The 13,679-nt window shown below is 44.3% G+C and overlaps 1 protein-coding gene across 1 annotated transcript in view; it reads right to left on the bottom strand.

Annotated features, from left to right (window-relative positions):
* TAF4B (TATA-box binding protein associated factor 4b) overlaps positions 1 to 13,679 on the bottom strand; it is a 162,156-nt gene that overhangs the window by 24,318 nt on the left and 124,159 nt on the right. The gene's annotated exons all lie outside the window — the stretch shown is intronic.

Raw genomic sequence — 13,679 nt, 5'->3', positions numbered from 1 at the left:
GTATAGACATCGAAAAATGTTTGTTCTTCCAATCTGTGAGCATGGAATGTCTTTCCCTTTCTTTGTGTTGTCTTCAATTTCTTTCTTCAGTGTTTTATAGTTTTCAAACTACAGGTGTTTCACCTCTTTGGGTAGGTTTATTCCTAGGTATCTTTCTTACTGGTTTTGGTGCAGTTGTAAGTGGGATTGATTCCAGAATTTCTCTTTCTGCCACTTCATTATTGGTGTATAGAGATGCGACAGATTTCTGCACATTGATTTTTGTATCCTGTGACTTTACTGAATTCATTTATCCGTTGTAGCAGTTATTTGCTGGAGTCTTTTAGGTTTTCTATGTTATATCATGTCATCTGCAAATAGTGACAGTTTTACTTCCTCCTTGCTGATTTGGATGCTTTTTATTTCTTTTTGCTCTCTGATTGCTGTGGCTAGAACTTCCAGTCCTCTGTTGAATAAAAATGGTGAGAGTGGACCTCCTGTCTTCTTCTTTAGAGGAAAAGCTCTCAGTTTTTCCCGAGAATGATACTAGTTGTGGGTTTTCCTATATGACCTTTATTATGCTGAGGTATGTTCCCTCTCAACCTAACTTGTTGAGGGATTTTTTTTTTTTTTAATCATGAATGGATGTTGTACTTGGTCAAATGAAAGCTGCAATTCTTGAAGCAAAGGTTGTCCTGGGTTGGAAGGAAGTATCTATGAGGTGTTTGTTCACTTACCTTTTAGTTTGCTGAGTAACTCACCACCCTATCCTGGGCCCTGGACACTTGCATATTGAGTCATCCAGTGATCCCATTGGGCAGGCATCCCTCTGCTGGCACTGACAACTCGCAGAGACGGGAGAGGACAATAAGCTGCACTTGGGCACAGGCAGCTCATCTCTGAGCGCTTGGGAGGCAGAGCTGCCTCTGTGCCCTCCTCACTCTATCCCCTATCATCCTTGCTGCTCTCCTCCCTCAGCTTCCCTCCTCTATCCACGTGGGTGAGTCATGAGAAACACGGGCACCCATGGGATGCCGCACGAACCTGACCTGGAGGTAGACCCTATGGAGATATGAAGATGGCAGCTGCGGGTCCCTGATGTCAAAGCACCGAGCCAGACTTTGGTTTGGAAGTTTTGGCGCTGACTATAGGGTCACGGTGACCCTCTCCTTGAAGACCTTCTTGGGGGTGCGTCCCAGCGGGTATGTACTGAGGTGCAGAACAAATGTCTTGATCGTCCTGGCCTCCAGACCCACATTTCTGAGCTGTGCAGTGGTGAGGCCTCTGACACGTCTCTGACGTGTGGTTTGTGAGCACGCCCCTTGGAAGAAGAGGGGGCCATGGCAGGAGATGCAGCTGGCTTTCCAGGTTGGAGCCACACCCTGGAAAGAATGGCTTTGATGAGGCTCCTGAACACATGGATGGGTGCCTAGGAAGCCGGGGGGGGGGGGGGTCTATTTATTACAGAACACATTTGAAGAGGCTTAGCCAGGTCATGGTTTAAATGGCACAAGCAAACCTGGGGGCTCTGGCTCCTGAAAAGGGTTGTGCAGTCGGAGGATCCACCTAAGAAAGCCTGCTGGGAAGGGCCAGGGACCATGCCGGTGACTCAAAGGTGGCCTGTGCTGCCACCAACAGTCAGAACCACCACCAGGCCCTGCCCAGCCAGTTTGGCTCTTCCTGACTTCCAGAATTTCCATTCCAGAGGAGCTTAAAAAAGATGATAATTACAGCTTCTGTTGGCCTTTCCTGCCCCAGGCTCAAGCTACCTGGCAGACAGCTAAGAAGCTTCCTAGGTGCCAAGTGCCCAGGGAGGGTGCTCCTACTGGCTCTGAGCTCCCCCAGTTCCCCCAGGGCCCAGACATTCGTTCAACCTTCAGACCTCTAACCCAATGTGGACTTTACCTCAAGCAAGGTTGCAGTGAATGGGGTACTTCTTTCGCTTGTTACCATAACGCAAGTCAAATAGGGCCTCAGTGGACCAACCCCAACCCGGGGCTGTGTCCTTAGCCTTAACCCATCCCCACCAATCCTGCCAGGGAGGAGGAGTCCCAGAAAGAGTCTCCTACAAAGCAGGGGCTCAGTAGGGGCTCCCTTCAGCTGCTGGCTCAGGCAGCAGGGCAGTGACCCACCCACTGGCCATCCTCCCAGAGATGGTGCCCGGTAGGCAGGTCGGGCCACTGTGAGGTCTCTTATCATTAGTCCCGCCACATATTAAAAACCAAAGCCAACGAATGGAGGAGGGGAAAATGTGGGCAAAAGTGGAGACTATGTGAAAGCTGAGGATCTCTAGCACCTAATTCAAGGGGGCCTCACCTCTCAGATGCCATGAGCATATTATAATTTAAAGGGCTTTATGGGTCAAGGGAGCTTGGGACAAGGCCCTATGCAGCCACCAGTGGAATCCGACAAGATAGTCTGGTAAACTCCCCGAGCCCTTTAACTTGGCTTAAAAAGCTGTCATTCTGTCCTTTGCACCCCATCTGTTCCCACCTTACTAAACCAAGGATTCCCGGAATAAGACACATCACGACGCCTCTGCCTTTTGCTTGGACAACCTTCTTCCTCAGACTCAAGTCGCAGCATAAAGGGTCCCAAGTCCCCATCTTGCACATCCTTGCTTGTGCATCCTTGCACATCCTCCCTCCCAGCACTTAACACACCACACAGTTACTTGCTTGCAGGTTTGTCTCCCCCTGGTGGTTCATTTCTGTGTGCCCATCATGGTGTTTGGGGCACAATGGGCATGTGGTAATAAAATAAAACAAAGTGCCCCTATCCTTAAGCTACCTGATATCTATTCTTTTTCAAAAAGAAAAAGAAACTGAAAGAAAAGGCAGAAAGTAAAAGGCAGAGGTTGATGCAAACAATGGCTCAAAATCTCCCATAGTACTTAGCTCATCCTCCTTCTTTGCTGCATTGTGTTCTAATCACCAGCCTCCTGTATGTCTCACTTATGACACAGGGAGCTTGTAGAGGCAGGGCATATGCGCTCTTCGTTCTGGAACCCCCTGTCTCCCGCCCTATGAAATGTGCAGCTTGGTGTACAGTAGGCACCAAACATATGTTGGATGCATAGAAAAACCAGTGAACACAAGAAATCTAGAGACAAGAACAGCACTATTGCACGTTGAGGGAAAATGATAGAATTGAAGTGGATCCAACTTACAAAGCAGAAACCTATACACCAGGAAGCAAGAGCCAAAGCTAAGTAAGACCTGTCACTGGTGAACTGGTGTAAATATTTTGCCAGGTCCCCCAAGCAAATGCCAGGCTGTCAGGCAACTCCCAAGCCCAGGCTCACAGCAGTAGGGGCGCTTGGTTGGCCTTTTGACTATCTCCCTGGGTTCCGGTTTCTGCTTTGCCATCCACGTTTTGTGGACGTTATTTTCCTCATCATAATGTGCTTGTTACAAGCTCTCTAAAATTCTCTTGAGTATTCATGTGTATAGTTCCACCACCTCAAAAGCTCTCTGAAGTGGATACTCTACAGGTAAGTGCTGAATGAACAATGACCATTACAAAGCCTAAGAAAAATATTTCAAAATAGAAGATCGAGGGGCACCTGGGTGGCTCAGTCAAAGTCCGACTCTTGATTTCAGCTCGGGTCACGATCTCATGGTTTGTGAGATCGAACCCTGACTTGGGCTCTGTGATGATGGTGCAGACCCTGCTTGGGATTCTGTCTCTTCCTCTCTACGCCCCTCCCCTGCATGTGCTCTCTCTCTCTCTCTCAAAAATAAATAAGCTTTATTTTTTTAGAGGGAAAGAGAGAGAGTGTGTGAGCGGGGGAGAGACAGAGGGGGAGAGAGAGAGAGAGAGAGAGAGAAAATCTGAAGCAGTCTCCACACCCAGTGCAGAGCCCGACACAGGGCTCGATCCCAGGACCATGAGATCATGACCTGAACTGAAATCAAGAGTTAGATGCTTAACTGACTGAGCTACCCAGGTGCCCCCAAGGTAAATAAACTTTAAAAGTATTTTAAAAATTAATAAAATAAGACATAAGATCAATTCATTCATCAAATGGGAAATTCACTGAGGGAAACCCCCAGGATTGTAATGGTACATTTTTTCAGAATCGTAGTATCAACGTAACAAACACAGCTCTTTTAGGTAGTTAGGCCTAAAGTGCTGTAGTTACTATTATTGTTATCAGTGCTGCTACTAGTTACTTTTATTATTATAGTGTCTTTTTAGATTAAAAACTCGTATGGGCCAAAGGCATTGTGAAGTGAGTCAAAATGAAAATTTGAAATGTAAAAGATGTGGGAGAATTTTCTTAGAAATGGGACGGGCTTGGGGTGCCTGGGTAGCTCAGTCGGCTAAGCTTCCCACTCTTGATTTCGGCTCAGGTCATGATCTCACAGTTCATGGGTTCGAGCCCTGTCAGGCTCTATGCTGACAGCTCAGAGCCTGGAACCTGCTTCAGATTCTGTCTCCCTCTCTCTCTGCCCGTCCCCCACTCATGCACGCGAGCACGCGCTCTCTCTCTCTGTCTCTCAAAAATAAATAAAAGTTAAAAAAAAAAAAAAAAAAGAAATGAGACATGCTCTAATAATCTTTCCTAAGAGAGGAAGACCAGATAGAATGCACTGCCAAGTGTTGGCCCCTCTAACTGGAAGAATGATGATGCTTCTCTTTGGCAAACAGTCCTTGTAACTTTTCTCCAACCCTCCAATGCACTGATCCCTTTGAATGCAGTTAAGGTATGTAGCTAGTAGCAAAGTTGCCCATCACTTTAAGTTTGGACCCGGTTCTCAAATGTATCTGGCTCAGAAACTGACACAGCATTGCCAAGTTGCCTAAGAAAATACACTTTTATATTACCAGCATTCATAGAAAATTGTGCATCGTTAAATGCATCCAAGCGTGATGGGGTGTCAGGCAAATCACCTCATCTCTCTGGGTTTCAACATCTCATTCTGAAAGCTGACTATATGGCCAAGGTTCAGTACAGGTTTAAAACTCCTAAGTCTGGATCCAATCTGACCTACAGGGGCATGCAGTTTTAAGCAAACTTGATATACAGAAAAGTCCAGATTTACTAAAAATCAATGAGAAGGTTGGTAATCTCCTGGGCATCTTATTATGATGCAGATTCTGGTTGAGCAGCTCTGGGGGAGGGGCCAAGGTTCTACACCAAACACGTTCCTGGGGAGGCCTATGCTGCTGCTGGTGTAGCATGCTCGCAGGGCCCACGCTTCCCCCAAACAACGCTGTCAAGGGCACTTCCCTGCATGAAATCTGTCTTGCTTTCTATCAGTGACACTGCCACGCTGGTCACAGCAGTCTGCACCGGGGACTAGCACCTGACACTGGAGCAGCCACCTTCAGTCTGGCCAGCACCTATGAGATAGTTTAGCACAAAATCACAACCAACAAGTACGAGTGTCCAAGAGGAGGAGCATTTAACAGACCCAGCCACTTCTTCTCTCTTAGGTTTGAACGTGACACACAGAGAATCGTGTGCCCAGATGCAAAAATGTGCAAGAAGAAGACACTTTATAAATAGAGAATGAAAGCAGTAGCAGAAACAGTAGCAGGAAAAACAGGGGCAGAGAGGCTGAGGCACTGCCACATCGGAAGCAGTGGAGTTGCAAGAAAGGGATTCTGGTATCGAGTGGACAGGCTGATGGGGCCGCTAGAGTTTGTGCTGTATGGTGAATGACGTTTTTGTTCTCCGGGCAGTTTGGCTCCAGGGTGATGTATACTGACTTTTCCTGTAAGCTTTGATTAAATATCATGAATGCAGACACCTTGAACATTCCTCTGTACCTTGTGACCCTAGTGGTGATTCTTCCATTTGAGGCAATCCTCTATTTCACCCAGGACTTTACTGTAGCCAACACCCCTGAAGCATTTTTTTTTAAATATATGTATGTATGTATTTATTTATTAAGAAAATCTTTTTAATGTTTGTTTTTGAGAGAGGTGGCGAGAGGGAGACACAGAATCCAAAGCAGGCTCCAGGCTCTGAGCTGTTAGCACAGAGCCTGAGGCGGGGCTCGAACTCACAGACTGCAAGATCATGACCTGAGCTGAAGTCAGACACTGAACTGACTGAGCCACCCAGGTGCCCCCTCACCACCAAGGCATTTTAAATATATCATTTATGCCTAAGTTTCTCAGACAGGCAATTGAAAGTACCGCCTCAGCTCATCCTGCCAGAGCCAGAAAGTAAAGGCAGAAGAGGGGAGGGAGGGAATGGTGTGTTAGTTTGCCTGACCGCCATAACAAAGTGCCACAAAATGGGAGGCTAAAACAACAGAAATCTATGTTTTCACAATCCTGGAGACCAGAAGTCCGAGATCAAGATGTCAGCGGGCTGGGTTCTTTTGAGGCCCGTCTCCTTAGCTTGTAGATGGCCGCCTCCTTGCTGTGTCCTCAAGCGGCTTTCCTTCTGTACTTGTCTGTGTCCTAATCTCTTCTTATAAGGACACCAGTTATATTGGATCAGGGCCACTCTATAGACCTCATTTTAACCACCTCTTTAAAGATCCTATATGCAAATACAGCCACATTCTGAAAGACTAGGGGTTAGAATGTCAACATAATGAATTCAGGGCTGGGGGACACAATCTAGCCCATAACAGATGGGGTTCTTCTAAACCATAATGCTCTTCTTTGAGATGCTGCTAGATTGGCTAACCACAGGCGAGGCAGTGCATATAGTTGAGCAAGTTCTCCAGAGTTGCTCGTGGAAACTATGAAGTCTACAATGGCACTATGAGTTAGACATAGTCACTGTTGGCCATGGAGAGCAATCAGTGCCAGTTAATAAGCTGATGTTGGAGGGCAGCAACACGCTTCCCAGTTTCACAGCTGGCCCTGTCCTGGTCAACACATTTATGGGCAACTTGAATGAACCTAGAAGGCATGTTTAGGAAACATGTGGGTGACACAGGCTGAGAGGGATAATGATATCGTCGATTTATTAACTTGAATTCAAATGTCCTCAATACATCACAGAATCAAAATCCAAAATGACTGTAACTGGCTAAACTGAACAGGCCAGAGCAAAATCAAGCACTGCAGAATATATGTGAGGTTTTTTTCTTGAGGTTGATAAAGGCAATCAATCAGAGCAGTGCTTCTCCAGCTTCCGAGAGCACAGGAATCACCTGGGGATCTTACTAGAATGCAGGTTCTGATTCAGCAAGTCAGGAGTGGGGTTTGAGGTCCCATGTTTCTAATGAGTTCCTAGGTAAGAGCTGGCCTTAGGAACTGGCCCACTGGCTAGTCTCTGAATCGTGAGCATAAAAAGCCTCACGTTTCCACAGTCCGACTTTGCACCAACGGCACCACAGACTTCTGATCTAAATAGTGGGGGTCACCACCCTTCCTACTCTTCAAGCCCGATAGGTGGTATTGCATTTAGAATGGGAAGCACATTCTATTTTTGTTTATTTACTAAATTTTTATTTTGGAGAGAGAGAGAGAGAGAGAGAGAGAGAGAGCATGAGCAGGGGAGAGGAGTAGAGGGAGAGAGAGCAAGAGAATACTAAGCAGACTCATGGAGCCTGACGAGGGGCTGGATCCCACAACCCTGGGATCGTGACCATGACCTGAGCTGAAATCAAGAGTGAGACACTCAACTCACTGAGCCACCCAGGTGCCCCCAAGCAAACCACATTGTACTGTGGCCTTTAGTATGGTGGAATACACCAAGTGAACAATCAAAATAAAGTCCTGAGAAATCTAGAATGACCATTGTGAGAATTGATGAACTGGCCCCCTTGGTTACAAAAGGGACGTGATGTGTAGGAAAGGAAATGGAGTTATCCTCACATAGTGAAAGTACTATCATCATGGGACAAAGATTAGCTCTGAAGCACTAACAAACAAAACAACAAAACCAAAACTCCCATTCAGTGTAGGAATCAAGAGTGCAGGCTTTGGGGTTGGACAGACTGAGGTCCAAATCCCATCTCAACAACTTTCTCTGTGACTTCCACTAAATTGTTGTCTCTTGACACACCTGTGTCCTCACCAGTAAAATAGAAATACCAATAGCAGTAGCTATCTGTAGTGTTAATTCAGCTCTACAAACTGCGAGAACAGATGCATTGGGAGTGGTTTACATATTAGATGTTTATTTCTCATTCATGTATAGCCCAAAATGGTGTTCTTGACCAACAGGCAGTTTTGCTCTGAGCCGCAATTCAGTGACCCAAGGCTCTTCACATCTGGTGGCTGTGCCATCTTCATTATGAGCCTCCCGAGGTCGCAGTGGAAAGGGAAAGAACATGCAAGATAATACATGGCAGGTTGTCCTGAGCCAGATCAGAAACATATCACACACTACTTCTGCCTACATGTCTTTGGTCAGACCACAGACACATGGCCACATTTAACTAAAAGGAGACTCGAGATGTGGTCTAGCTGTGTATGCAGGAGGAAATGGATCCCTGCCAGACTCTCGTGAAACTGTGAGGGTGGGTTTAGATAGTGCAGGTAGAATGCTTATCTTGGTCCTGTACCTTATACATAGTCAGTGTTCAAAAAATTACTACTGTTAGGGGAGACTGGGTGACTCGGTTGAGTGTCGGACTTTGGGTCAGGTCATGATCTCATGGTTCTTGAGTTTAAGCCCCGCAATGGGCTCACTGTTGTCCGCTCCAAAGATGTCAGCGCAGAGCCCGCTTCAGATCCTCTGTCCCCCTCTCCTTCTGCCCTTCCCCCACTTGCACTCTCTTTCTCAAAAGTGAATACACATATTTTTAAAAAATTATTACTGTTATTATGTGACTTTACAGAACAAAAGCAGGCCCCCTCCAAATGCTAAATTATAGGAAGGCAGCTTTCAAATCAAGCCAAGACAACATAGAAATAACAGGACAATTTAAGTATGGATTGTATAACATAGTAAGGTCACCATCACTGGCATTATTAGAGGACCTGTGTTTCAGGGATGCTGAAGGGAATTCTTTTATTAGATGGGATTGGATAACCTTCAGATAGCCTCAGAAGTATCTAGAACCTTAGGCTGCAAATAAGTGGCTTGATTCTAAGTGAATTTACACTTAAATGTGGTAGACTAGACCACATAAACATCTTGTTCAACAAACACTCATCTTTGTAACCTAGTCTGTGCCTTAGCAATTGATGTCACTCAGTAACCTTGAAACAGATTTAATGGCACAGAGGATGCAACATCTTATCATCTTGCTTGATTTGATATCTTTCTCTCCTAATCCCCATGCCTGCCTCTGCATCTTGCAAAATGATGGATTAAAACTTAATCTTGGAAACCTGAGATTTCAGTCCGCCTTTGAGATAACTGAAGACACTGTCATGAAGACAAGTTTGAGAATCTGCTAAATGATTGTTCCTATGCTAATATTTCAGGCAAAGCCTGCTGTTTTCTGACCTTTACAGACTGCATTCAGTAGACTTTTCTGTGTTGTTCTTTCTAGAATATATGCAGACTTCCAAGGGTCTTTTCCCCAAACCACTGCCAACTGTTTGCTTATTTAGTATATCCTTATGAAAAAGACAAAGGATGACTTTTTAAAGCTACGGTAGGCAAAATACACATTCTTTTAAAATTAGTTAGAACCTTTTAAGTATTCTATCACAGAAGAAATCTGATAAAAACTTGAGCCGCCTGTAGTGACCCTAGGTGTAAGAAGTTGGTACCAACTCCCAGTTCCAGAGGCTAGTGCTTAATCTGTGATTAGTCAATACAGCTATTCCTGACGTTTCTCAGGGAGCCTGGGTGGCTCAGGTGGTTGAGCGTCTTCCACTCAGGTCATGATCTCACGGTTCCTGAGTTGGAGCCCCACGTCAGGCTCTGTGCTGACAGCTCAGAGCCTGGAGCCTGCGTCAGATTCTGTCCCTCTCTCTGCTTCTCCCTGCCCATGCTCTCTCTCTCTCTCTCAAAAATAAATGAATGTTAAAAATTAAAAAAAAAAAAAAAAAAGCTATTCTTGGCATTTCTCCAAGTTCCAAGTCTCTCCTTGATGACGCATCTCTCCCGCAGGAATTCTGGACTTTGCTCCTTACTTTCCTTCCCCAATAATATACAAGACAGATTCACCTGAACACACTATGGTAAAACTAGGACAGCACCAAAAGCTTTGTCTAAAGGGGAAGAGAAAAGGAGGAAAGGTCAGGATCGGCATCTTGACAGAACTCAAGATCATAAGTTTCCAGTGTAAAGAGATATAAGGTCAACCCCTTCCATGTTAGCAACCATTAATTTTTCACTGCTCTTGGAATCAGAGGCAGAAAATAAAAGTATCAGGACTATATAAAGGATGCTCCTGCAGTGGGCTGAATAGTGTCATCCTCCCCCCCCCCCCCCATTCCCAAGTCCATGTCCACCTGGAACCTCACAATGTCACCCTGTTTGGAAATAGGGTCTTTGCGGATGTTAGTTAAAGGCCAAGATGAGATCATACTGAATTGGAGTGAGCCCTGAAGTCAATGACCAGGTGTCTTTATAAGAAAAGGATGTGGAGGACACAGAGGCCATGTGAGGACAGAAGCAGACACTGGTGTTTTGCTGCCACAACCAAGGAACATCAAAAGCCACGAGAAGCTGGAAAGGCAAGGAAAGTTCTCTCCTAGGGCCTATGGAGGGAGGGTGGCCCTGCCAACACCTTGATTTCAGACTTCTGGCCTCCAGAACTGTGAGAAAATACGTTTCTGTTGTTTGAAGCCACCTAGTTTGTGGCAATTTGTTATGGTAGCCCTAGGAAACTAATACACATCAATAACAACACTTGAATTGTTCCTTGACTGGGGTCTAGCCCAGCACCACAGGCTTTTTGATAATGGCAGAAGGCATGGAAATGACACAATGTACCATTTATTCAAATGTCTTGCTCTTCTCTGTGTTAGAGGCAACCACTGTCTATTTCTATGGGAATTAACATTACTGGGAAGTACCCAGTGAGATATTTATATTGACATTTGCAAGTTTATTATTTAAAAAAAAATTTAATGTTTATTTTTGAGAGAGACAGAGTGCAAGTTGGGGAGGGGCAGAGTGAGAGGGAGATACAGAATCCGAACCAGGCTCCAGGCTCTGAGCTGTCAGCACAGAGCCCGACGCGGGGCTCAAACTCATGACCTGAGCTGAAGTCGGATGCTTAACCGACGGAGCCACCCTGGTGCCCCTCCATCTGCAAGTTTAAAGGTTCTTTGAAGCCAACTCAGTACAATGACTTTATACTTCTGTTTAGGGAAGTGGAGGCCTAAGATAGATTCATCAAGAAGCCAACCTTCCACTCATCTTCAGGCAAAGCCTGTTAGTTACAATTACAAACAGGAAAAGTTATCAGTCCCACAGCCTAAACCTCACAGGTAACATTTCAATACTAGCTTTGAAAGTGCTAAGCAGCTTATGTAGAATTATGGCAATTCTTCTTCCATCCTGCCTTATCGTGTACAGGGCCGGTGCAAGGAATGATATTAAAAGGGTATTTCATTTCACCCCTAAAGATGACAAACTGAAATTGTTTTAAACAAATCCAAATGCAGTAGGAGGAAATGAGAAACACAGCCTCAATGTCACTTTGAAGGATGAACCTCAAAAGTGACATTTTATTCTAAGTTGTTTCTCTTCTTTCAGCATCTCCAATGGTAGGAAAGGACACAAAGCTAGATCGACAGTATGACCTATAACATCTACAGATATAGCACAGAAGTAAATGTTTTCATTTTCCTCATAGCCTTTTATTTTCCAGATGAGGAGACGAAGGCACAGAGAAGTTAAATAATTTGCCCAAGGCCACACAACTGGTAAGAGGCAAGATTAGAGACGCAGCCAGGGCAATATTGTGTCAATACCACCTACAATAAGAAAACTTAGTAAGGTGTCAACCTGGCATTATTAAATTTTTTATTTACATTTATTTATTTTTGAGAAACAGAGTGAGACAAAGTGTGAGTAGGTGAGGGGCAGAGAGAGAAGACACAGAATCTGAAGCAGGCTCCAGGCTCTGAGCAAGAGGTCAGCACAGAGCCTGATGCGGTGCTCGAACCCACGAACTGTGAGATCATGACCTGAGCCGAGGTCAGAACGCTCAACCGACTGAGTCACCCAGGCGCCCCTCGGACTGGCATTATTAAAGAAGAGTTGCCATTAAAATTGCTCTCACGGTTTACCAACAAAGTCAAAAGTCTTAAAATGAGTTCCTAGGGAGTATTTCCTTCCCACAAATATTCAATGTGCCAAGTAGACATAAATGCTAACCCTATCACTCTTGTGCCTGTTCTGCTCACCCACTAGCCAGCGTTCAAGAATATGGTGGCGGACACTCTAGGTTGCCTGCCAGCACAGCGGTCTCTCAACGTTTTCCAAAAGAAAAATATGGCAAAACCATTCTACTGAGGACCAATTTTCAACTTGTGAACCAACTTCAGTAAAAAAGCAAATGTACCAATGCAACACAACTGAAATGCACATGAAAATACTCAGAAGTGGTTAAAAAGTCAGAGAAAAAGGTACTGATATCAGATGTAAATCATGCCTACATGAAAAAAAAAAAGCCATTTCAGTTCAGGGAGCCCAAAGAGTGCCTGAAAAGATAACAACACAAACAACAATCAAACAAAAACTAGCTACCATGTCATGTATTAACATATGACATACTATATTTTATTTCATGCAGAATCATGGAGTCTTACTAAGCTCAGACTTTTATAAATACTTAAGTTAGTTCATTATACAACTAGGGATAGAGAGAAAGTCCAACTTAATCTGAGATCTTGGTTCCATATTTTTCTGAAGAATATGCCCTAATATTACATGCATTCTTTGCTGCAACTATGACATATGACATACTTGGTATAAATGGCCTTAATTCTAAATAAAGTGTTGCCAAAATTCTAATGAAACAAAATTTAACTCAAATGCAGGATTTAAGAAATATAGGCTTTAAAAGAATGTTAAATGTTGATCTTATTTTTACGAGAAGGTCTTAAAGATACTCATGGAGGAAACAATTTAGATCAATCAGTTGGCGAGCCTGGGTGGCTCTGTCAGTTAAGCATCCAACTTTGGCTCAGGTTGTGATCTCACGGCTCATGAGTTCGAGCCCCGTGCCAGGCTCTGTGCGGCTAGCTCAGAGCCTGGAGACTGCTTCAGAGTCTGTGTCTCCCTCTCTCTCTGTTCCTCCCCCACTCGCACTTTGTCTCTCCCTCTCTCAAAAATAAACATTAAAAAAAAAAATTTAAAAGATCAGTCATATTAAAAGTAAATCGGTGAAATATGGGTGAATTTTATATATAAAATATGCCTCAATAAAGTTGCTTAAAAAAAAAAACAACAGGTAAGAGAATGTCCAGTACTTTACTCTTTTACTGTTCATCACCCAAGATAAATATTTACTTGAAGGCAGAGGGTCACAAACGTCAATACTTGAAGGGTTCAGACAAGGGAAGGTAAATTTATGCCCCCACATCTAAAGTGAACAGGCACTGGATGGCTCCAGTGGATTACCATACACAAGGAGGTACCTAATGATTCCAGATCTTCTGATTTTTCAAAGGAAGTGGAAATATAGATTTTTGTAAATTAAAACACGGGAAACACTGTATGAGTCACAGAGAATGCCTTTATAGATCAAATCTACCCCAAGGCCACCATTTTGCAAACTGAGCAGAAGAATACTTTGGATACACTGTACTTGTTCTTTTGTAAGATATACTTCACGACACAAATTTTAAAAATGTATATTAAAAATAAG

The sequence above is a fragment of the Acinonyx jubatus genome, chromosome D3 (genome assembly GCF_027475565.1).
Source record: "Acinonyx jubatus isolate Ajub_Pintada_27869175 chromosome D3, VMU_Ajub_asm_v1.0, whole genome shotgun sequence".
Taxonomy (NCBI): Eukaryota; Metazoa; Chordata; class Mammalia; order Carnivora; family Felidae; genus Acinonyx; species Acinonyx jubatus.
The sequence above is the reverse complement of the archived record's forward strand: the minus strand, read 5'-3'. Positions and strand labels throughout refer to the sequence as shown.